The sequence below is a fragment of the Lynx rufus genome, unplaced genomic scaffold (genome assembly GCF_022079265.1).
Source record: "Lynx rufus isolate CCGP_SWC_20201006 ecotype Redwood Valley unplaced genomic scaffold, mLynRuf1.p SCAF_9, whole genome shotgun sequence".
Taxonomy (NCBI): Eukaryota; Metazoa; Chordata; class Mammalia; order Carnivora; family Felidae; genus Lynx; species Lynx rufus.
The window spans coordinates 111,801,238-111,826,862 of record NW_025814897.1 but is presented as its reverse complement, the minus strand read 5'-3'; positions in this window follow the sequence as shown (position 1 = coordinate 111,826,862).

Genomic DNA, 25,625 nt, shown 5'->3' with positions numbered 1-25,625 from the left:
GGGCCCCGGGCCAGAGGACACCCACCGGACCCCATGGGCAAACAGATGGGGACAGTCAAATGGTCCTCTTGGCCCAGGCAGGCCGGACAGGGCTGGGCTGACTGGCAGCAGGCGGGAGGGCCCCACGGTCAGCCCGGGCGGCAGGGAGCCATGTGCAGGATGGGGTGTCCTGGGGCCCAGACCCCCCACCCTGAGATGTCTCAGGACCAGGACCAGGGCCGCAAGGCACAGGCGGCTCGTGAAAGCCGGCGGCAGGGTCCAGGTCTGTGGAGGCGGCCAGCCACCCACAAAGCAGCATCCTCGGAGGGCTCCCGCCAGCCCTATCCCCAGACCTGGCCGGCCAGCGGCAGGAGGGCCCAGGCGGGAGGGAGGAAGGCTTTGGTGCTGGGTTCGAGCCCCGGGAGCAGCATATCCAGCGAGCCTCGGTTTCTCCATCTATAAATTAGGGGCATAGTGGTATCTCACCCCTGGGACAACGTAAGGACAACACAAGGAAATGACACAGAGGAAGCTTTCACTGAAAGGCAACTGAAATAACCGAAGGAAAAAAAAAAAAGAGAGAAAATGGGGCGCCTGGGTGGCTCAGTGGGTTAAGTGTCTGACTTGGGCTCAGGTCATGATCTCATGGTCCGTAGGTTTGAGCCCCGCCTCAGGCTCTGTGCTGACAGCTCAGAGCCTGGACCCTGCTTTGGATTCTCTCTCTCTCTCTCTCTTTCAAAAATAAACATTAAAAAAATTTTTTTGATAAATAAAAAGTAAAAGAAAATGATCTGGTCTGTTCTGTTCCTTGAAGACCTAGAACTCACCCAGGAAAGATGCCTGGTCGGAGCCCATGATTCGACCAGAAGGGGCCCCTCCCTGGGCCTGGAGGGCACCCCAGTTACCCGCCTGGTGCTCCGGCCGCGGAGCACATCGCCACCGCACAAAGTTTAGCGCACCCTCAGAGTCGGGCATTCTGCCTGCTGGAAAGTTCCCTTATCTTTAAATCCGACTCTGGGGGTATGAAAGTTACAAATGTGGCGGCTGCGGCTCCCGAGTTGTCAGTGGGGAAACACTGCCGGGGCTTGAACGAGGGCAGACGGAGGTTTCCAAAGATCGGGGTGGGTTTCCTTAAGCCTCTAAAACGTTCTCATTTCATAACCAGCTGACATGCCCATGGAAGTGACACTTTTCCCAAGGAAGCATCGCGCACAACTAGGGCGAGGCTAATCGCCCGCCAACGCCCTCCATCACCGCTGTGGGCCTGTTGCCCACAGCCCCGCCGGCAAGGGAGGGCCCCCGTCCCCTCCCAGTGACCACGGTGTTTGTTTCTTTGAGTTCCTACCAACAAACCGTGGGCTGCTGATTTTCTTAGCCACGCCCAAGGCCAAGGGATGTGCCGAGCAGCCTCACGGGCTGACGAAGGCCAGAGGCATTGAGGTACCAGGTTCCAGAAACCCAGCCCCTCTGCCCCAAGCTGCTTCTGCCACCCACCGCTAGCAACAGCCTGTACCTCGCCCCGACCAACAGCCCCCCCCCCCCACTGCCAGGCTCTGGGCCTGATGTAAGAGATCTGGCATCCCCACGGGGACCTCTCAAGTAGGTGTTCTTATGTCCATTTTGCACACGGAGAAACTGAGGCTCGGAGAGGTGAGGTGCCAAGATCTCACCTCTACAACGTGGGGGAGCAGGGTTGAACCCATGTCCGTCTGGCTCTAGCATTTGTCCCCTTAGCTCAAGTCACCAAGATATGTTCAGCACCGGCTGCCTGCACGGCCACGACAAGAACAGACAAGGGCAGGCACAGTCCCAGTGAGGAACTCGCAACATGGCCAGAGGAATGAATGAGCGAGCGAATGAATGAATGTGGGGCCTCTGAGGCAAGGTGACTGATTGCAATTTCCTGGCCTGGAACCCTAGCTGCTCTAAGCTGGCAGAACCCCAACACTGCTTTGGGATCTGCCTGAGCCTGAGAACGGGGGATGTGCAGGTGGCACATTTTGGGGATCGGGCCCAGAAAGAGGGACCAGGGAGAGTAAGAAAGGGCAGGAGGCTGAAGCAATCTGTGGTCCATCCCCAGCCAGCGACCCCTGAAAAGCACGCAGAGTGCGCCTCACACACAACGGCCAAAGGATGGGGGAGGGGAGGCTATACCCACCGGCTCCCATCCCCCATGGTCAAGGGTGGCTACAGAGGGCTTAACTCCTTCACCCTGCTAGGCCTGTGGGTGAGTCAGGTGACTGAGCAGCAAAGACAGCCCAGCAGAGAAGCCCAGAGGAGAAAGGACCGACCTGAGGACGGCCAAGGGGAGGTGCTGTCGGGACCCACCTGCAGTCAGCCAGCTTTCCCAGAAAGGGCCACAGTGTAAAGGGTGGAATGATGGGCAGCAGGACACAAGAAGGCCTGTCTGTGCACCTGTTTATTCTGTCAGTGTTTACACAACCAGAATCGGGAACGCAGTGATGGATGTTCTCTGCACTTGTTCTTATATCTTCTCTAGGAAAATCCTTCTCTCAGATTTGAAGGTGAGTGGACCTGGCACATGCAGATGCTCAACAAATAGATGAGGGAGGTGGATGGATGGATGAATGAATGGATGGATGGATGGATAAATGGAGGAGCATGTGGGTAGGTGGATGGATGGATGGATGGGCATGTGGATGGGTGGATGGATGGATAAATTGATGGGCATGTGGGTGGATGGGTGGATGGATGGATGGGTGGGAATGTGGGTAGGTGGGAGACAAACGGATGGACTAATAGATGGATGAGTGGGCGTGTGGTGGAGCCCAGATTCTTTCTGCTGCTATGGCCCACCCACCTCTGCACTGGCAATGGGTCCAACAAACAATATGGGATCCCTAGGCAGGTTACAGCTAGAAAACCATCCAGACATGCTGAGAGGAACCTTTGTGTCAGATGCACTGGGGAGGCTGGGAGGTGGCTCCCAGCCAGGAGACATAAGCTGTCTCCTAATGGCTTGGCAAGAAAGCCTACCAGCTCTGGGGTACATGGGCCAGTGTCTGAATCCTGGCTCCCTTCCCTTTTAAGGTGGCTTGTCCGAGTCTTGGTTTTCCCACATGTAAATGAGGATCATAGCAGCTCCCACCCTTGGCCATGTCAACTGCAATAGTGTCCCCCTGGAGGGAAACCGCCATCACGTGCTAAACCTGGAAGCCCCTTCTCTGGGTGAAGAAACCCCCAAATGGAGAAGGTTCTTGAAGTTCCCAGCCAAGGCTGATACTTCTGATCAAGGTGATGGAGTCAGGCATAGGAGTGAGCAGGGCCATGGGATTGGTGGCCCCCAGCTGTGTCTCCTGATATCACAGTCTGTTCCAAGACGCACAGGGACTCTCGGAAAGACCCCAAAGCCAAATCTTGGCTCGCCCTGTATTCTGAGAACAGTTCTAGATGTTGACCGTCTGTGGACGGAAGGTGTCTGCATCACCAAGGAGCACACCCAGAAAATGGGGTGAGCTGTCCACTCCCCAGAGGGAATGTGCTAAAGAAGTACACCAAGGGAGAACAAGACCCATGCCTCTTGGGAGGGAGGAGGGAAGAAGGAGTTGATGGAGTGGTTGGCTGACCCATCAGTCAGTAACTTAGTAACTCACAAGCTTGAAGCCTGGTCCACCAACACCTACACAACGATAGCCCCTACCTGAGGTCCCGCTTCCTTTTTTAAAAACATTTTTTGATGTTTATCTATTTTTGAGAGACAGAGTGTAAGCAAGGGAGAGGCAGAGAGAGAGGGAGGCACAGAATCCGAAGCAGGCTCCGGGCTCTGAGCTGTCGGTGCAGAGCCCGACGCGGGCCTCGAACTCACGGACCGTGAGATCACCACCTGAGCTGAAGTCGGACGCTCAACCGACTGAGCCCCCCCAGGCGCCCCAAAGTCCCACTTCTAATACTTGCGTTTGGGTTCGTCCTCCCCTGGGCCAGAATGAGTCACATCACTGTCCCACTCAAAACCTTCATGGACCCCCAATATCCACAAAACAAAATCTACAGACCTCCTTCAGACAAAGCCCTGAAATTGAGCCTGAAACTGAACCCCCAAAACCCCTTGCCCACCACCCCCATTATACCCTACTCCAGCGATCCTGGAGAAGTTCCCTTGGTTAGGCCTCCGCTCACACTGTCCCCCCGACCCTGGCGCCCTCCCTCCCATCCACCATGCGTCCAAGTCCTGCTTCCACAACAAATTACATCCATCAAGAGTCATGTTTAAGGGAATAGGTCAGGTAATGGGGACACAGGAATCATGTCACCTTTACTAAACAAAAACAAAAACAAAATGAAACAAGAAACCAGAAGTCTATTGAATGATAAACACACTTTGGCCTCAATTTTGTGTTTGTTTTTCAAGTATATCCGCGTGCAGAAACCCGAGGGAAAGAATGGCCACATGTCACAAGTGGTCTCTACCCCTGGAGCCCGCCAGACCGGCTTCATTCAGCAGTTCATCATCAGGGATCCCTTCATTCAGTGAATCCTCCCTGCTTCGGGCAAACGTTCTGGAAAGTCCGTGGGCTCCCACCCTGAGGGTTCCGCGGCCACAAGCGCTGTTCACAGCCCCAGGAACAGATGATGAGGGTCGGCTCTGGATCGAGTGGCGCTCAAGGGCCTGGAGTAAGTCACCGGGGGCACAGGCCGTGAGCTGGAGCCAACCCAGTGGCCAAGCGCCATAGCTGTGGCTCTTCCCCAGCCTCTCTGAGCCTCAGTTTCCCTGCCCGTGGAAGAGGTCGCAGCGGCCCGGCTGTGGGGTGGGAGAGGGCGGAGCCCGTGGCAATCTGGTCTCAGCCAGCACGGTGGTGTGGACAGCAGCAATGGGACGGCAGGCCGACCCTCTCAGAGAGGGAGACCGCAAACTAGGGAAATCTCCGCCCACTTCATTCAGTCCTGTTGGCAACGGATGTCGTCTGAGTGTCGCGGGGCTGCGGTAACAAAGAACCCCACACCTGGTCGCTTAAAACAATAGAGACTGATTCTCTGACGGTCTGGAGGCCAGAAATCTGAAATCAAGGGTGGGTGGGGCCCCGCGCCCTCCAGAGGCTCTCGGGGAGGGTCCTTCCCGCACCCTACAACTTCTGGGGGCTCCGGACATCCCCGGGCTGCGGCCGCATCGCTCGCATCTCTGCCCCGATCTCACACGGTCTCTGTGTGTGCGTGGGTCTTCACCTCTGTCCTTTATAAAGACACTCGTGGGATTTGGGGCCCTCCCTAAGCCACGATGATCTCGTCTCAAGACCCGGACTTTAATTACATCTGCGGCAAAGACCCTACTTCCAAATAAGTTCACGTTCTGAGATGCGGTGGGTATGAATTTGGGGGGGGTGGGGGGACACGATTACCCCAGTCCAGATGGCCAGGCAGGGGTGGACAAGTGGTCCACTCCATGCATCCTGGAGTCAGGGAGGGACCCTCCTCTCCCGCTGGACGCTGAGGCCCCCTCCTGGCCCACGGATGCTGTCGCCTCCGGCTCCACGGGTCCCCGTGGCCCATGGAGCGCACGCGTGCCACGCTCAGCCCGGCCTGTCACTCCCTCTAAGAAAGGAATCAGACAGACCCAGAGTGGAGGAACCCGTGAAAACGCCAGAGAGGTGCCAAGTGGAAATCACAGGGAAGGGCAAGTGTCCACAACATGCCCACCGCCTAGAAAGAATGGAGGTCCGCTGCATCAGGAAGGGAAATCAAGGCAGGCATCACGGCGTCGAGGAGCCTCGGGGGTCATCCCTCACGGGAGAGCAAGGCTCCTCCAGGGGGGTCTGGTAGGTGAAGGTCACCCCAGGTGCCAAGCCGCCTGGGCAACGTGCTGGGGGCTGGGACACTGGATGTAGAGTGTCAGGGAGACAGAGGGAGAAGAGTGCGGATGGAGACCAGGCCACCATTTGGCCGGTGGGTGGGGACAGCACGGGGAGACGGGCCAGGAGGCGACGAGCCACGCTGCTGCCACCAACCTCCGGTCCCCAGCAGGGAGGCCAGGAGAGATGATCCTCCTTGGGGGACCAGAGTCGCCTGCAGCCGGGGTGGGGGTCCTCGAGCCGCTGGGTGGAAGGTCAGCACACAGATCGCCTCCTGGACACAGGTCCTGGCTCAGAGACACGGACCCCGGTCACACGCGGAGCACGGCCACGACAAATATTTCACTGGGAGACCCTCCAGGAGGGGGAGAAATGCCCAAAGCTCCCTTTGTCCTAAAACGTTAATGTCCAATTTTAAATTGGGTCGGGGGACGGAGGAGGGGAAGAGAGGAAGGCGGGGGCGGGGAGCCATCACTGGGCATCATTCATAAGCCACACACTGGGCCCTTCATCGGGCCCCAAACTCACCCTTGTGGCTTTACGCAAAGATTTATTGAAGCCCCAGCATGGGCTCATTTATTTTCCTCCAAACCGATTTGAAAAGACCGTTTGCATCTGCCCTGGAGGGGGAAAAAAAACACAACAAAATGTGCCTATTTGGCAAACTTTGTTTGAAAAATCTGCTTGTCCCCAAAGAAGCGACTGCGTGTTTCGTCGGGGCCAGGGGCTGTGCGTGTTGGGGAGGGGATGGTTGGGGTTCGGTCCTTCCCTATCATCTGCTGGCCAGAGAAAGCATCCAGAGAGCACAAACTCAGACATCCCTTTCTTGCATAAAGGCTGTTACACTGGGGTCTTTTGCTCCAAGATCAAGCTCTCCTTGGGGCTTTATGTAGCCCCCCATAGGGGCAGCTGTGCCCGGGCAGCTGTGAAATGCAAAGAAAAGCGTAAAGCTGAGTGGGGGAGGAAAAGGCAATAGGAATGTCAAACATCAGCTGACCTTGAGAAAGGGGTGACAGTTCCATTTACTCTCCCCAGAAAAGAGAACGAACCCGTGAATCCACTCTGCCTCTTCTTCCTATCCATAATATACAAAGAGTTCTTGTAAATCAACAAGAAAAAAACACACATTAATGGAAGAGTGGGCTAAGGATACAGTTGGGTAATTCATCAAAGGAAAACAGGGTCCGTAAACACAAGGTAACAGAACGTTGAATTTTGTCAACGATCAAAGAAATGCAACGTCCCGCATAGACGGCCAAAGTGCCATTTTGCTCTTAGCGCACCGGCCAAGGCGCGGAAGAATGTTAACGCCGGGCTGGTGAGGGCTGGAGAGCGGAGGCACAGCTGCGGGACCTAACGTGGGTCCCCCCCCCCACCCCTTCCCGGCCACACGCCTCTCCAGCCCAGACCCGGGCGTGCTCTCTGACCCGCCTCACGTCTAGGACTCGAGGTCGTGCCAGGGGGGTTGGCTCCGGGGGTCCAGGTGCCAAGCCTTATGTAAGCAAGCGAGAATGGCTCGTCCCCGCGGCCTCCAGCCCTCAGCACAGGCAGCCGGGCGGGCAGAATGTCGTGGCTGCGAGCCTCTCCCGGACGGAGCGTCCGCTCCTGGCCTCGTGGAGGCAGAGACACGTGCTGGAAGCGGTGGGTGGGAGCCCCGGGGAAGAAACCAGCTGAAGGTCAGGAAGGAAGCCCGGGCAGTCAGGACCTGCCTTCTGGACTGAGGGGCTGCTCGCTGGGGGCCGATGAGCGGAAGCAGGCTGGGGTTTCCCCCCAAAGCAGACCGGCTCCCAGACACCTGCAGCAGCCTCGGCCCGCTAAACCCGGAGTCGCCCACGCCTGGAACAGTGAACTCAGAGCATCGGCCTGGAAGGTCCCCCGGAGAATGCCCTGGCCGCCAGGTGGGGAAACTGAGGGCAGAGGTTCACCCATTAGCTCTGGACGCTGGTACTGGTGCCGGTGCACGCAGAAGGCCCCCGACACTTGCTCGTCGAATGAGTGTGTTGGTTGCACCTTCCCTTCTCCCCCACTAGGGGGATGGCGGTCTGCTTGCCTCTGAACCCCCCTCACCACCTCTCCCCAGTGCCTAGCACAGGGCCCGTATACAGGAGGCGCCGAAGCTGCCTGCTGACTGCGGAGTCCTGGTGAAGGGAGCCGCTCGCGGCCAGAGCCCCTGGCCACACAGCGGGACCTTCAGGGGTGTCTGCAGCACTTCCTACAGCCCCACCCGGGTCCCAGCACCGTCCCCCGGGACACGTGTCTGCAGGAGAGCATAATTATTTCTTTTCAAGGGAGGACTCTGCCATCAAAAGATGAACGGATAAGACGCGGCCCATCCCTACAATGGAATATTATCCGACTTACGAAGGAAGGAAGGGAATTCTCACACAGGCTGCACCACCCAAGAACCCTGAGGACATTGTGCTGAGTGAAAGATGCCAGTCACAAAGGACAGACCCTGTGACTCCACTCATATGAGGTCCCTAGAGCCGTCAGATTCCATGGAGACGCAGAGCCATCCCAGGGGCTGCGCGGTGGGCCCGGGGGGCCGTCCCTGCGTCGGGGGTTCAGAGATTTTTGTCAGGGGATGACGAAAATCTCCGCGTAGGTGCCGGTGAGGGTCACACGGCACGACGAATGTATCTGACGCCACTGGGTTGACACTTACAAATAAAGTGAGAAACATGAGGTTATGTTGTATTTAACCACAATTTGGAAAAAACAAAACAAAACAAAACAAAAAACAAAAAGCACCAGCTCGGGCTCCAACGGGTCTTGCGTGCGAGCTACGCAGCTGCAAGCGAGCTTCTCGGCCCTCCCCCGCCCGTGTCCCGTGCGTGGCGTGAACGTGACCGTGGCGCCTCCCTCCCTGGGTTCCAGTGGGGCTGCCTGAGCAGGTGCGCACTGAGCGTCGCATCCGATGACTGTGGCGGCCCTCCGCAGCAGACAGGATGCCCTGGATGTGGGCCCCCAGGGCCAAGACTCAGTCCTGACCGCAACTCTGGGACCTTTTGTTCCGTGCCTCTGGGCCTCAGTTTCTTTGTCCGTCCAATGGGAGACCTAGCGTCCGTCCCGGCAACCTCCTGGGGGAGGCAGGAGGTACCAGAGACACTGCTGCTTTTGATAAAGAGCTTCAAGACCGGGTATGGAACTTCCCTCAGGGGGTACGGCTCCCCTGATTCCAAGAGAGCTCAAGGCAGGGACCTCCGCCAGCAGGCCGTGACCTCAGCTTTATTCATCTGACCCGCTGCCTCTTCCCTCAGACCAGCAGCTACTTAAGCCCAGGTAGCGTGTCTGGTTCACCTGTTTTCCCAGTCCCTGGCATACAGTCAGTGCTTAATGAATGTTGGTTGCCTCTCTTGGCTGAACCGTTCTACCCCAGACTCAAAAATGCTGTGAGGTTTACACGGAAGCCGAGAGTTCCCGAAGAGCGTGTCCCTTCCTGCCACGGGGACGGCGAGCCGAGAAGGGGCATAAAGGAAGTGTTTCACGTGCCCTCAGCCCCCAAGAAGGGCCAAAAGGGAAGGGCACTTTCTTTGGGCTGTGTTTCCAGACGCTAACGTCATGTCACTGTGCCTCCTTTTCCTCTGTTCTCCTCAGCCCAGAGAAGGACCTTCTTTCAGAAAAAATGATGTAAGGGGGGAAGGAGCGGAAGGAAGGAAGGAAGGAAGGAAGGAGGGAAGGAAGGAAGGAAGGGGGAGGGAAGGGGAAGGAGGGAGGGAGGGGAAGGAGGGAGGGAGGAAGGAAGGAGAAAGAAAGAAAGAAAGAAAGAAAGAAAGAAAGAAAGAAAGAAAAAGAGAGAAAGAGTGAGTCAAGGAAACCAGAATGAGCTAAAAGGCCCTCCCATGAACATGTGTTTCCCTGTATTATTAAAACACTTTGTCTTTACAACTCAGAAAATTAAAAACCTCTATAAGAGCCAGGCCGTCCACATCAGTATTCATGACATCTGTCTTTCCCTATAAAACGCCCTGAATGAAAGCCCCCCAGCAGAAACCGACTCTCTCCTCCCGGCGCTCTCTCTTCCCCCCTTCAAAACAGATTGGGAGACAGATGATTGCATTGTTTCCTCGCATTTCCATCTGAAAACTCCCCTCCGTGTTGGCCACTGGGCGCCCCTATTAAGGCCCGGGCACCACGGGGCCACGTGGGCTCGCAGAGCCTCTGTCTCCCTGGGGCCTTTCCATCGGAAGAGGAAAAAGAACCAGGCAGACAAAGGTGCGGGACATAAATTAAGCCCCAGCTTTTTAAGTTCAAACTGAATTTTCTTTATTTTTCCACAGCTGTCAGAGGAACCGGGTAGAAATCCAGTAATGCATGTTTAATGTATTAAAAAAAGGAGGAAAAAAAAAAAGCCAAATCGTCCACTGCGAACGTTCCGTCCGCCGACTTGCATTGGGGACATTATTTCGGGCCAGTGAACTCCGAGCAAGTCAAGTGTGGAGACGTGGACTGGGGCCAGAGACCCCCAACGGTGGCTGTCATATCTGCTGAAAGCCACTTGTCATAGGCAGCCAGGGGCGGGAGGGGGACAGACATCTCTCAGAGCAAGAGGAGGGCCACCGCGGCCGCCCGCTTCTCCGAGGCCTGCTTGTGGGCGCGCTGGCCAGGTCAGCCGGACCGCAAGGCGCGTGGACCCGCCACCAGGCCCCCGCCACACCGGGCTCTGCCTATCCCTTTCCATGCGCTCCCTTGGCCCGTGGGGAGGCCACCCCGCGGGGAGGTAGGCCTGTCGGGAGCTGCAGGTGGCCGGGGGAAGGCCACATTGGGGCTCCCGGCCACACAAGAGGAGCAGGAGGAAGAGGAACCAGGGGCACCAGGGGCCGCCAGGCGGCAAGGATCCTGGTCACGGTGCCACGCGGCACCCTTCGTGGCGATGGGGACACCCCAGCCAGCTGGTCCTCGCCAAGCACTCGGCCCTCTGAGCCCAAGCTCAGTCTCATCCCCTAGGGGAGAGAGAGAGAGACCCATGGGGACACCCCTGGGGTCACCGCCTCCCCAGGGACATCACTACGCATCGGGGTCCCCCCCCACGCCGCCACCGTGCAGAAGAGTGGCTCCCTCCTGCCACTTTCGAGGCGATTTCCCGGCACAGACCGGCCCGGTGTCCCCAGCAGCACGGTCGAACGATTCCACCGAGAGGAGCTCTTCCGGCATGAACCCACCTTCTGGAAACAGGTTTGGGGAGGCTAAGGGGCCACCTAGAGCCGGGATTGGACTCACCTGCGTCCCTGACTGGCTCCCTTCGGCACGTTCCCCACACCCCCCGCAAATTAGGCGACACAGTGTGCCCCAGACGTCTGTGCCACCGGCAGTCCGCCTGTCCGGACTCGTGGGGTGCCCCCTGCCCAGCACCACACTTCTAGCCGAAATTTTTCCGGGGCCACGTGCAGCCCAGCCGGCCCAGGCCAAGGGCAGCAGTCCTAGAAGGCCCCGGGCTTCCGCTCTCTTCTGATCCCGTGTCGCCACCTGTAAAGTGGCTGAAGGCCCCTCGGGCCGCCCGCTCCACAGGGTCACTGTGGTTCCGATGAGCAAAGTAGAAATCTCTAGAAAATCGCCAAGTGCTCCCCGAGGCTGACCCCAGAGCACCGAAAAGCAAAGGTCTGCACATCCCCAGGCTCTGCCCTACTCCCAGACTGCCCAGCAGGGCCTCCGGGTCTGGGCAGAAGGGTCCTTTCTAACAGAACTTCCAGCTCTAAAACTCTATTCTCCTGTGTCCACACTCATCGGGACCCCAAAGGGGCCACTTGTTGCCGGGTCATTCCCATGGGATTAAGGGGTCCGCTCGGTTCCACTTGAACGTATCCTGTGAGCAAACCCCGTCGTGGCTCGGGTCCTGGTGCCGGCCTCCCTCAGAACGCCTGGGGGTCTCAGCCAGAGGCTGGGACGAACAGCCCCCCAAACAGGCCAGGGCACCTCGAAGCCAAATGTCAGAGGTGCGTGAGGGAGAGCCGCACTCAGCGCCCTCCGAGGCGGCGGCCACATGGCTCAGGCCACGTCCACAATTCCTGGTCAGAGGTGCTGACCCCGGGCCCCCCCCCCCATGCAGTCCACCCCAGCCATTAGGGGACCCCGGTGGCATAGAGCTGCACAGCTGAGTCCCATTCTGGGGTCACGGAGCTACGGCCAGGATGAGGAAGGGTGGTCTTTGGGTAGCAGGTGGGAGAAGACTGAGCCGTGAGGCCCCGCGGGCCTGACGGGGGTGGGGTTTAAGGATTCGGCTCAAGTAACATGCCTTTCAGAGGCTCTGTCTCTTCTGTAAAGTCACACGATGGTGCCCTTTTTCCAGAGGGCTCTTGGAATTCGCCTGATTACTGGGTCCGTCCAAAGCAAGACGCGGGATCATCGCCACAAAGGATCTGTGAGATTCTTCCTCTTTCCAGCCACACCCGCCGTCCCCATCCCTGGGACGCCATTCTGCTTTCCATCTCGGTAGTCCTGTTTTCCAGAATGTTATGTAAGTGGAATCCTGCGGTGTGGGAGCTTTTGAGATGGGTTTCGTGCACTCAGCCTGACACATCTGAGATCTGCCCTGGGCCCATCTGGGTGCCCACCAAGGTCCGCATGATGGAGCCCTAACTCCCAGAACGTGTGTTTGGAGAGAGGGTCTTTAAGGAGGCGACGGGGCTACAACCAGGCCGTCGGGTGGGCCCTTGTCCAGTGGGACTTGTATCCTTGTAAGAAGGGGAGAGTTGGACACACGTGGAGGCCCCCCAGAACGCACGCGCAGGGACCGTGCAGGACGAGGTGCAGGCCGGCCGTCTGCAGGCTAAAGGGAGGCCCTGCGGACACTTTGCTCTTGGACTTCCGGCTTCCAGAACTGGGAGAGGATGAACTCCCGCCGCTCGAGCTGCCCTCTCTGTGGTATTTTGTTACAGCAGCTGGAGCGGGTGAAGACAAGATCCACCCAAGTGGTGTGAAAAGCCTGTTCGTTCCTTCATGTCGCTGAGCAGGGTCTCGTGGCGGGCGGGCGTCACGTTTCGTGCGCCCGTTCGCCTACTGTGGAACATTCCGGATGTTTCCAGTTTGGGGCCATTACAAATAAGTCCTCGGTGAATACTGGCGGGGGGAGGCGGGAATCCCCAGCGCAGTGCCTGGTGCAGAGTCTGTGAGCCCACACGTGCTTGCACCTCTCGCACACGCAAATACACACGCACACACGCGTGCACACTCTCGTCACCGCTCCTCCCTTGGATGAAGGAGCCGTTGCTGTATTCGCGGGTTGCTTGAAGTCTGTGCTGAGGTTTGTCTCCGAAGGTAAGTCTTTTAGCAAAAAAGAACCCCCGGGCCTGCCCTCCTCCCCCTAAGCTGGCATTTCTCCAGAAATCTCTTCCTGCGCCCCCACCCAAGAAGGAATGTCACGCTGGAGTTGAGCATGTTCTACAGCAGGTCTGGTCATAAAATCTGACCATTCAAAGTCCTGGTGCTGTTTGAGGCCAGCTGACGATAATTGCTTTTCTGAACGACACTTTTAGAGGCCAAGTGCAGGGCTGGGGGCTGTCAGAACCGAACGGGGCCAGCAAAATCAACCCCGTGGGTCCTCCCCGGAGAACAACAAGGGGGCCTCCAGCCCCAAGCCTGTCCTGCCGCTGGGCCGGGAGACCCCCGTGCCCCGAGACAATAACAGCACCTGCCGGGCCCTGCTCTCCCCGGGGAGCCCCCGGCCCGTGCCGGAGGCCGGGCGCCTGGCATGAGGCCTTCATTGTTTGCCTCCCTCGCTCTCCGGGGCTTCTCCACGGAGTGACAGGGCAGCCCCAGAGGTCACCTCCAGGGCGCTCACAGGGGGTTCCCGGGCATCTGTCTCAGGCCGTGGGCAGCAGGAGAGGGGACGGCCCAGGCCTATTGTTTGGGGCGTCACCCGACGGGAGAGGGGCCCATTGTCCCGAGGCAATCTGCCACACTCCTGCCTCCCCACATCGTCCAAGAAAAGGGGAGACCGCCCTGGACACGGCCGGGAAGCCTCGGTGACACGCACAGACCAGCAACCCTGCTTCCCGGTGCACGGCCTTTCTCGGTCCCCCCGCGCTGTGTCCCTTTTTGAAATTCGGAAACAAAACCCCATGTCCCCTAAGCCCTTCACAGTCCCTGCTGACCGTGTTGCAGCTTCCGAGCGGGACCCTGCTAACCTAAATTTGCTTGAACGGAGACACTGTGAAGGCCCACCCGCGTGTCCGCGCCTGACCTGACGTGGCATCTCGCGCGCCCGTCTTCCCGACTCTCCGAACCATCCACGGGGACGCGGCTGCTGACCATTTCTCGCGTGAGGCCGGAAGGTCCCGTGATGGGAACAGCCAAGGTTCCTCCCCTAATAAGTCTTGACAATGCTCTCTGCGGCCAAAAAAAGAAAGAAAAGACACCTCATTTTTCACAAACGCTGCTACCAAGGAGATGAGCCAGTCGAGCATACAATGAAGCCCCCATAATCCTCGACTGGTATCAGCCCAGACAGTCCTGGGCCAAAGCTTGAGGCTTTTGGCCGCAGACCCAGGCTGGTGTTTCAGAACCATCCAAAAAGTCTGCCGGCAAGAAAAGCCAACGCGGGGTCTTTCTCCCCGCATCTCAGGTGAGCCTCCGTGGCCTGCATCGCCCCAGGCGAGAGGAACAAAGCCCTGAGGCAAAGGCCAGCTGGAGCGAATGCCTTTATTCCTCCCAGCCCGACCTGTGTGGATCTTGATTCAACACAGCAAGCGGAGACACGAAAGGTAGCCGATTGCAGGATTGCGTCGGGGGGTGCGTGGCAAGGGGAAATCTGTGCACTGTGAACCTTAAGAGCTAAAAGGCAACTCGTCATCTGCATGTGCGCATCGTGGTTGCAGGGTCGGGCTCTAAGCGGGACCACACCTCCACACCTTAACCATGAGCCACGAGGACCCCTCGGCGGGGTCCTGGGGACAGGGCCCGGCGCCTCTCCTCCTCCCCGGGATCCAGCGTAGGCTCCCCCATTCCGAGTGCTCGATTGTTACTTGCAAGAAAGGATGGAGAAGCGGAGGAAAGGAGAAATGCAGGAATAGAGGGATGGAACGTCAGAGGGTGGAGGGATGCAGGGATTGGGGTTGGAGGCATGCAGGGATGAAGGGATGGGGTTGGAGGGAGGCAGGGATGAAGGGATGGGGGTCAGTGGGAGGAAAGGGAGGAAGGCCAGAAGGAGGGACAGCACGCATGCAAAGTTTACGCAATGTGCACCTGCACCCCCTTCTTTGAGGGACCCCGAAGAGAAGGCTGTCTCCTCTGAAGCTCTGGGAAGGGCCCACCGCAGCCCGCTGGCCACGGTAGCGACCGCTCACCCTGCTGGCCACCCCCTCCTCTGGTCCTTTAGCCTGGAGGACCCTCCAGCAATCACCCTGCCCTTGGTGTCCTCGCCCACATCATCCGGCCGACTCGGCTGCTGCCTGCCTCCCAGGCGTCCCCTCTCCTCCTGGCCAGAAGAGCCCCAGTTTTGCCCAGGTGTCGGCTGTGCTGCGCCTCACGGGCCGAAGAGCCCGTCAGTCTCACCCCGCCTGGCATCAGACCCGGCGTGAGGACCGGCCCTGACCAGCGCGACTTCGGGAAGGCTCATGAACTTGCCCCTGAAAGAAAACGTCACGCGGAGGTGTCCCTTCCCCACCCCAGACACTGCCACGTAGGAACGTGGTGCCAGACGAGACCGCCACCCCCCTGCACCCAGATCCCCGACATCCAGGGGCTTCTGGATCGGCCGACCCTACCGCCGTCCCCCTTCCTGCACACGGGTCAGGTGTCCGCATGGGGGCCACTCAGCCTAACACGGAGAGGGGCCCCTAAAAGACAGGGACCACGACTCGAGAAGGCAATGCACCACTGGGCCAAGAGCACGGCCACAAGAGAGCCTCGGGCCCATCGGCCGCTTCCCAGGACTCGGACGTCACTCCCGCCCCAGCTGGGCGTCCCCAGAGAGGTCACTCCGCCGCTCTGTGCCTACGTCCCCTGAGTGTGAGATATCAGTGGCGTCTGCTTCATGTGGCTTTTGTGAGTATGAATGAGACAAGAAACCTCACAAAACCGGCACACACTTAAAGCTCCCTGAACACACAGGCCGCGGCTGCAGAAGTCCCGTCACCCCGCGGCTAGCCGCAAGGCTGCCCGTGGGGTGAGCAGGGGGCGGTGTGGGTACCCTCTCCCCCTCCTGCCCGAGCAGCTCCTTCTGGTTTACGTCGGGGGGGTCTGCGTGCACTTGGGTGTGAACGAGAGCTCTGATGCTCAATGAAGTTTGAAAGCCCAGGTCCCCAAGGCCTTCCCGCCAATGGCCTGGGACTCTAACCGCCACTTGCCTTGGGCCTGGAAACAGGCCTAACGCTCTCCAGGCGCACGGAATCAAAGCCCCTCTGTCGAGCACACATTTTCCAAGCGCTTGGAGGGTCTGGGAGGTCCTGGGAGGTGGTGAGGACGGGAGGTTTTAATCGGCCCTCCCCTGGGCCAACACCACCTCTTGAGAAAGAGCCGCTCAAAAAGGGTACAATTTCCCAATCCGGGGAGGGCATGTGTTTAATTAAGATCCATAAAAACGCAACCGGCCGAGCGAGAGAGCCATTTCATCTTTCATGGTCAATACGGGTGTGCGTCTTACCTGGAAAAAGTGGTTTATGCAGAAAGAATTTCCCAAATGGGTTCCATATGCCTGCTTTCCCCCAAGCGGGGTCTTCCACGGGGGCTGGGGAGGGGGGGTGCTGGGACACGAGCCCCCCTAGACGCTCGGCCTCAGAGCACACCCTCCAGCAGCTGCCGCTGTTTAAACAGAAGACGTCATGGCGAATGATCTACAGATTCCACAGATTGTTTCGTCCAGGGGAAATTGCTCCTGGAGCCAGCTCCGTCTCAGGTAAGCCAGGGGGAACCGCTGGGAGTGAACTGTTCAACCCTCCGAGGGCCCTGACCCAGAGAGGGCCCCTCGCACAGACTGTTTATTGCCGATTACTCCGTGGCAGATCAAGGCCGTGAGCACGGGCCCAAGACACTTGGGACCCCAGCGATAGAAGGGGCAAAGGAATGTCTGGCTGCATCCCACACACACTGGACCCCGCCAGGTCCCAGAGACGGGACGCGACGAACACAAGGCCACAAATCTAGGAAGCCACGGAGGGCGTGGTGCATTCAGGTTCCCAACTGAAGGCTAGAACTCAGTCCGAGGGGCATAGAGGGGAAAGAGGGCGAGGGGGCTGTCCTAAACACTCACCCCTCCCACTACTCAAATGTCACCTCCTCCAAGGGGCCTGCTGGGGTGCCCCTCCCATCACATGGCTCTCTGGCTCTTCCCTCTGTGACATGATTTTATAGATTTAGCAGTTTACTTATTCACTGGCTTCATCCTCACTAGGACTGATTCCCAGGAGAGCAGGGATCACGTTTCTCTTGCTCACTGTGGTATGCCTGTGCCTAGGACAGACCTTAGCAGGTAACAAGTGCTCGGTTCATCATCACATCATCACCACCACCATCACCATCACCATCATCACCACCATCAGCATCATCACCACCATCATCACCTCCATCATCACCTCCATCATCATCACCATCACCACCACCATCACCATCATCATCACCAGCATCATCACCTCCATCATCATCACCATCATCACCTCCACCATCACCATCACCATCATCACCACCATCAGCATCATCACCACCATCATCACCTCCATCATCATCACCATCACCACCACCATCACCATCATCATCATCGCCACCATCATCACCTCCATCATCATCACCATCACCACCTCCATCATCACCATCATCATCATCACCTCCATCATCACCTCCATCATCACCACCATCACCATCATCACCACCATCACCATCAATCATCATCACCACCATCATCACCTCCATCATCATCACCATCATCACCTCCATCATCACCATCATCATCATCACCTCCATCATCACCTCCATCATCACCACCATCACCATCATCACCACCATCACCATCAATCATCATCACCACCATCATCACCTCCATCATCACCTCCATCATCACCTCCATCATCATCACCATCATCATTATCACCAGCATCATCACCTCCATCATCATCACCATCACCACCACCATCACCATCATCATCATCACCTCCATCATCACCTCCATCATCACCTCCATCATCACCACCATCACCATCAATCATCATCACCACCATCATCACCTCCATCATCACCTCCATCATCATCACCACCATCACCATCATCATCATCACCATCACCATCATCATCATCACCATCACCACCACAATCACCTCCATCATCACCTCCATCATCACCATTAATCATCATCACCATCAATCATCACCTCCATCATCACCTCCATCATCATCACCACCATCACCATCATCATCATCACCATCATCATCATCACCATCACCACCACAATCACCTCCATCATCACCTCCATCATCACCATCAATCATCATCACCATCAATCATCACCTCCATCATCACCTCCATCATCATCACCACCATCACCATCATCATCATCACCATCACCATCATCATCATCACCATCACCACCACAATCACCTCCATCATCACCTCCATCATCACCATCAATCATCATCACCATCAATCATCACCTCCATCATCACCTCCATCATCATCACCACCATCACCATCATCATCATCACCATCAATACCACCACCACCATCAATCATCATCACCACCACCATCACCTCCATCATCACCTCCATCATCACCACCATCACCACCATCATCACCACCATCATCACCACCATCACCATCATCATCATCACCACCATCATCACCTCCATCACCTCCATCATCATCACCACCATCACCATCAATCATCATCACCACCACAATCACCTCCATCATCATCACCATCATCACCACCACAATCACCTCCATCATCATCACCATCATCACCACAATCACCTCCATCATCATCACCATCATCACCACAATCACCTCCATCATCACCACCATCATCATCACCACATCCTCACCACCATCACCAACATCATCATCACTCCCATCAGCACCACCATAAACCATCATCACCATCACCATCCGAATACCAGTAAGAGTTAACCTACACTGAGTGCCCACCAGACATTGTTCCATGGGCTCTCCATAGGTTGACCATGGTACCCCCAGTCCTGTGAAATAGAGCTGTATATTTACCCTCACAGGCGAGGATGCTGAGGGACAGGGCTTCAGAAGCTTGCCCAGAGTCAGACAACTCACAAAGGGCAGTGCTGGGATATCCTCGAATTGACAGAAATGGCCCCAAGGTTGACGGCCCAGCCTCTGTGAATGGCGTGAGGGCAGCCCTCTGCCCTGACGCTTCATTTCATCTCGCAGCAAATGACAAAATAACTACAGTTGTGCCCATTCTACAGAGAAAGAAACCAGGGCAGGTGGAGGTCTGGCCACTTCCCCGCCGTCACCAAGTTGTATGACTTCCACTGGCCCCACAACCCCCGGCGGTGAGATCCCGGCCACTAGGGTTTCAGCAGACGGCAGAGTCAGCTGCCCACCTGGGGCTCAGCTGCACAGGCTGCCCGGCTGCCCCAGGCCGCCCCTCTGCACCCCAGCCCTTCCCCTGTCCTCAGCCTGCCTTGCACACGCACGGCCGTGACTCTGCATTCCGTGGTCCATCGCCAGCTCTGACGGACCCCGATCTCTCACTGCGGGGACAGGCCCCGCCTACCATGGGGCCTCTGAGGGTGAGTCTCCCCGTGAACCATCATCCCCCCCTTCGTTTCCACCCCGCTGCACACCAGCCGACGCCCACGCTGTGTAGACTCAGGAACCACCCAGCCGGAGTTCCGGATGACGTCCCAACGGAGGCTGTGGCTTCAGAATCTGGGGGAGAGGATGCAAAGCAAGCATTCAGGGCGGTCCTCAGAGAAGACCTCAGTCAGCGTCTGGAGACCTGACCTGAACTGAGCCGGGGTCCGTCTCCAGCTCTGAGCTGCCTCAGTTTCCACATCTGAGCAAAGTGGTCGGATCCCACCACCACACAGCTCACACCCGCCCCAGGGTCTGGACTGTGTGCTGCATGGCTTCAAGTCGGGGTTTTAACTCTCAAACGGCCTCAAGAACCCCTTCAGGTATTTGAAACAGAAATGTATGGGGAAGGTGTGTGGAGCGGTTTTAAAAACAGGTCTATTCTGGGGCCTTTCTTCAGGATTTCCGGGCAGACCGCCAGCTTCTCTTTCCAATTAAACGCCCCATTTGGCCGGCCGGTGGGCCCTGGGAGGAAACGAGATGCCTGCTACCAGGGCTGTCTGGATATAATTTGGGGGACAGGAGATCTCACAAGCCCGGGGCGGGGGTGCACGTGAGATGCGTTCCCCGCGAGGTCCCCGGAGAGGAAAAGGACCCGCGCGGGGTCTATGGAAGGACACGGTCCTGGAGCAGTGGGGAGCTGGGGGCTGGGGGAGGAAAGGCGTGAGGAGGGTCACCGACAGACAGCATCCCGGCCGAGGGGTCAGTGAGAACATGGGTCCTGCCGTCCCGAGGCCCTTCTCCCAACACCCGCCTTGGGGGACGTTGGGAGCCACAGCTGAGGAGGGGAGCGATGTGCCACGCATCGGAACGGTTAACCCTGTCCCAAGCTCACCGACCCAGAACTCCAGATGCTTCCTGTGGCCGCGAGAAACCCCTGGAGGGGACGCTGTCTGCAGATGGGGAAACCGAGGTTCGGGGCAACCGCATCTGCCAAGGGAGGCCACAGCCCGGCAGGACCCTCCAGCCTCCACCTGGCCGCGGAGTCCAGAGGAGTCTAGAAGCGGCGAGCGGGCAGAGAAGCATCCCAGGCAGGCCGCTCGGAGAAGGCGGCGAAGCGCGCGTGTGCCAATGTCTGAGCACATCTGCACATCCATGTACTAGTCGGGAAGCGCCTTTGAAGAAAAAAAAGTAATGAAATGACTATGAGCATAAGCCAGGTGCCTGGAAAGGAAACAGAGGGAAGATGAAAGGCAGGAGGCCCCCCCCGCCCCCCCGCCCCCCCACCTCCACGCCCCCTTCCGGAAGCTTCCGTGGGGCCGAGGGCCTGCCGATGGCTCCCATTTGTGGAAGCCGGCCCACTGGAGCCGCCGCGGCAGAGGGGACACGTCGAGCGGGGGGCCCGTGACCCGGACGTGGCTATCTGGGCCCACGATCTGAGTACCAGATGGGCCCCGTCCCGCTCCCTACAAAACAGGAAATCCGTCTGAAAGGCAAGACGAGTGGCTGTGCCTGCCTCCTTCCCATCTGCCGCGGCGTGCGAGCACCTGGGCTGTCACCAGCGAGCGCTGATTGATTCTGGGGATTTATGGCCGAGGGCCCGTTATCAGCTGTGCTATCAAAGGCTTGGGACCGGCTTGACCCCACCAGCCATGTCAATATGCCGCGCCTCTGAGACATGTCAAGCTCTCTAATTCAAGGTGACAGCGATACGATTTCGTGTCAGGCCCAAGAGAGACGGCTTCCTGTTTTGCCAACGACTTGCGCCTGATTTCAAGGCAAATTCGAGATAACTCGGAAACGTCGCCCCCCCCCCCCCCCGCTCCCCCTCCCGCTCGCAGGCCGAGGGCACGGCAGGCCCGGCTCGTGGCCTGGGGTTTCACCTCCGAGGCCACAGCTCAGATCGGAAGCTGTTGGGAAGGCCGCCCCCCACCCCCCTCCGCCCGTGCCGGGGGGAGACACCGAGTGGACAAGCAGGCTTCCGTTCTCCCAATTTGTGTCCGGAGCGCTGTGTGACGTGGGCAAAGCAGCTCGCCCTCTCTGTTTCTTGTTTCCTTTGGCCGTACAACAAGCTCTTCTGTGCTGTGATTTAAAGGTGACCCTCCTCGGCCCGGACTTCCAAAGCCCCAACAGCACCCTGGCCCCTTCCCACGCGCCCTGCACCCCAGCTGCCCCGAACACCTCGCTGGTCTCAGAGCCGGGCCCACACAGCGCCACCGCCCGGCCTCTCGTGGTACGACACTAACCCCTGACCCCATCTGTGGAGGGATGAGCACCGGCCAGGCCCTCACCGTGCATTCCCGTTTTACAGATGGGGAGACTGAGGCTCGGAGTCGTGCAGTGAGAAAGCTGGTGGTGCCGACAACCAAAGGCAGGTTCTGCTCGGCAGGCAGAGCCCTGTGAGTCTTTATGAGAGGGTGTGGGAGAGACAGAGACAGGAGACAGAGATGCGGCCGTGAGACCCTCTCACAGCCGGACGGACGGACGGACGGACGGGGCTCTGCGTCGGCGGCCGAGCACAGGCAGCAGCGGGGAATCGTCCTCTGCGGCCCCAGACGTCGCAGACAAGGTTCCGAGCTGCAGGGCCAGCACGGGTGGTCCCGGACGGAAATGCGAGAAGGGGGACCCAAGTCCCCTGGAGGAACCAGCCCCCCTGACAGCCCGGACTCCGGCCTCCGGGGCTCCCACAAACCCCTACCCCCGACCACCTCCACGAAGGGTGTTCTCACCTCAATATCACGCGGCTGGTCAGTGCTGCGACTCGGCCAAGAACCCAGCTCTCACCCCCGGGAAGAAGCCGGGGCCCGTTGCTGTCGTGGTTCAAACCTGTTTCTGTAAAAGGCTCCAGTGAGAAGTTTCTAGGATACGTCAATTTTATTTTTTTTTTTTAATTTTTTTTTCAACGTTTATTTATTTTTGGGACAGAGAGAGACAGAGCATGAACGGGCGAGGGGCAGAGAGAGAGAGGGAGACACAGAATCGGAAACAGGCTCTAGGCTCTGAGCCATCAGCCCAGAGCCCGATGCGGGGCTCGAACTCCCGGACCGCGAGATCGTGACCTGGCTGAAGTCGGACGCTTAACCGACTGCGCCACCCAGGCGCCCCTTGGATATGTCAATTTTAAAGGTTATTTCTGTTGACATTTGCAAACCACGGTGAATGGTGACGGTTCTCCCCGGAGGGGTCTGCTGGGGGGCCTCCTGCAAAGGCTGGGACGCTCACCCTCCCAGCTCCAGCCACGGCGCCCCAGCGTGCACTCCTAGACGGGCCCGCAGGCCGGCTCGACCAGAAGGGCCAGGCGGGGCTCCCGGGTCACCTGCAGGCGCGCACGCATCCATCCAAGCATTCGGCAAGCACCTACCTGCCAGGACCGAGCAGGACGGGGACAGCCCTCCCCCGTGCCCTCCCCTCCCGCCCCGCTGTACCCAGCCCGTGGTGTCACCTCCCAAGACGCCTCTGACGTTCGGCGTCAGGCTCCACAGCGGCCGGGCACTGACCCCTCGGGTGAGACCAGACAGGCAGCCTCCGCCCACGGTCCGCCTCGATCCCCAGCCTCCCGCCTTCTTTCCACCCACCCGGGGCTCGGGGACTTAGGGTCTGGGAAACGAGGTCCCTGCTGGAATCCGAGCCCATGTAGCCCTGTCTGTCTGTCCCAAACCCAAGCTTGGGCACTCGCTTTCATTCCCGCACGTACCTGGTCCACCCGCACCGACGAGAACGGGGCCGCGGAGCAGTGACGCTGGCTGATGCCACTGAGCTTCGTGACCCACCCGTCACTGTTCAAAATACTCTCCCAGCACCGACTCTCAACCCAAGAAGGCAGGTGCTGGGGCATCCGGGTGGCTCAGCTGGTTAAGTGTCCGACTTCGGCTCAGGTCATGATCTCTCGGTTCATGGGTTCGAGCCCCAGGTCGGGCCCTGTGCTGACGACTCGGAGCCTGGAGCCTGCTTCGGATTCTGTGTCTCCCTCTCTCTCTGCCCCTCCCCAACTTGTGCTCCGTCTCTCTGTCTCCCCGTCTCTCTCTCTCTCTCAAAAGCAAACATTAAAAAAAAGCACCAGGTGTTATGGCCTCCATTTTACAGATGGGTACACTGAGGCACAGAGAAGTTAAGGAACCAAGGTTACCCAAGTAACCGGCGCCCAGGCCAGGACTCAAACCCAGGGGTTCCTACGGCCCTGAGCTGCCTGTCAACAGTGGGCAGCGGGGCTCCAGGCATCTCCCAGCCCCCTTGCTGTCCCCACCTCCTCTTCCAACCTGCAAGCCGTGCTCCAGGCTCCCCTCCTCTCCCGGTCTCCCTCCTTCTCTGTGCTGGTGACCCCCGACCCAGTCTCCATCCGGGGCTTTTCCCCCCAGGGTGTGCTACGTCCAAGGCTTTCTCAGCTGGGGCTTCAGGGGACGTAGGGGGGCGGCCTTGACAAATGACCACAGGCTGGGGGCTTGAAACAACAGACAGGTGCTCTCTCTCTCAGTACTGGGGGCCAGAGTCTGAAATCAAGATGGCCCTGGGGTCGGGCTCCCTCCAGCCTCTGCCTCCGTCTCCACGTGGCCCCTCCCCTCTGTCTGGGTGCTCTCCTCTTCGGACAAGCACACTTGTCCCCCGATTGAGGGCCCCCCCCAGTGCATCGAGGATGATCTCAAGGTCCTTCACTCAGTGACACCTGTAATGATCCTTTTCCATGGGGACTCGGACATATCTTTGGGGGCACAATTCAACGGGGGCCCAGTATTCACTCCGCTGGAGTTCTGAACCCTTTAGGAAATGGACGAGCTCTGCAGGCAAAAACTGAAGCGTGGCCTCCATCACTGAAAAGGCTGGATTCAGATCGCCCAGGTCATAGACATGAGGGTCACAGGCCGATGAACCCCAGGCCCCAGATCTGAGCAGGTCTACCCCTGGGAAGGTCAAGGTTGCGCTGGGACAGCAGCCTTGCTGCCCACGGAGCAGACCCACGTGATGCGAGGCAGAAAGAGAGAGGGGCCGGAGCCCCCAGGTCTCCGTCACTTAAGCCCCCCGTTCCTCCCGGGGGGAGGAAGGAGGGACCCGCAGAGGCCAGCTACTGCCTGCCCTTCATGTCCCTCACACAGGCACCGCCTCTTAGTATCGAATTCCATCTGTTCCGGGTACATTTTGCATAACAAACTGTCCCCAAACCCGGTGGCTCAAAACGACAATCACCTTGTATTTTTTCTCGCGGTTTCTGTGGGTCGGGGACTCAGGCAGGCACAGTAGGGACCATTGCCCTCTGCTCCGTGACATCCCCGGGGGGATCGGCTGGCAGCTCAAAGGCAGGCTGGGGGTAGAATCATCTGGAAGTTCATTCCCTCCCACGTCTGGCGGCTGAGGCTGGTGTCCGCTGGGGGCTTACGGGACTATGGGCCAGAATCACGGGGGTCGGCGGGGGTGGGGGGCCCCCCCGGGAGGCTTGGGCTCCCTGGCATCATGGGAGGCACGTCCCCAGGGCAAGCTCAAGAGGGAGAGCCACGCGGAAGCCACACCGCCTTTTCCGCCCCGGGCCGGGGAGTCACGGGGTGCCGCTCCTGCCACACACTCGGGGACAGATCCCTGCCAGGAAGGGCGGGTGGGCATCGGCCACACCGCGAGGGCAGGGCGGGGGGCACCGGTTCCCCAGCCCCCCCAGTCCGAACGTGGCCCAGGCAGAACTCTCCAGTTTTCCCCAAGCCCGATCATGTGTCCATGTCACTTGGGGGCCAAAGCCTCCCCTCGCCCTCCCGGTGGCAGGCCACATGCTGTGTCCTTCCCGGGGAAGCCGCCCCAGCCCCTGAGGATCCGGACGGGCCAGCAAGAGCTGCAGGCCCCACGGGCGGGGAGACAGTGAGGCAGATTCCCTCCCCCATTGCCTCATCCCCCAAAGGGCTTTGATAAATGGAGAGATAGGCCCACTCATTCTTGGGCGCCGCAGGGAGGGATGCCCTGTCACTACCACGGGCCCGGACCCCTTATCATGCGGTCACTCCACAAATCACCAAAGACGGGCTGACGTCACCCCCTCGGAGGGGCTTCAGAGGGGCCGCTAATCCTAATGGATTTGCCCCAGTGGAGATAAAGAACCTTCTCGTTCCTCCTGTATTGTGGTAATTCACTTTACGAATAGATTCAAGGAAGGTGGCTGGGGGCGCCGGGGGCGG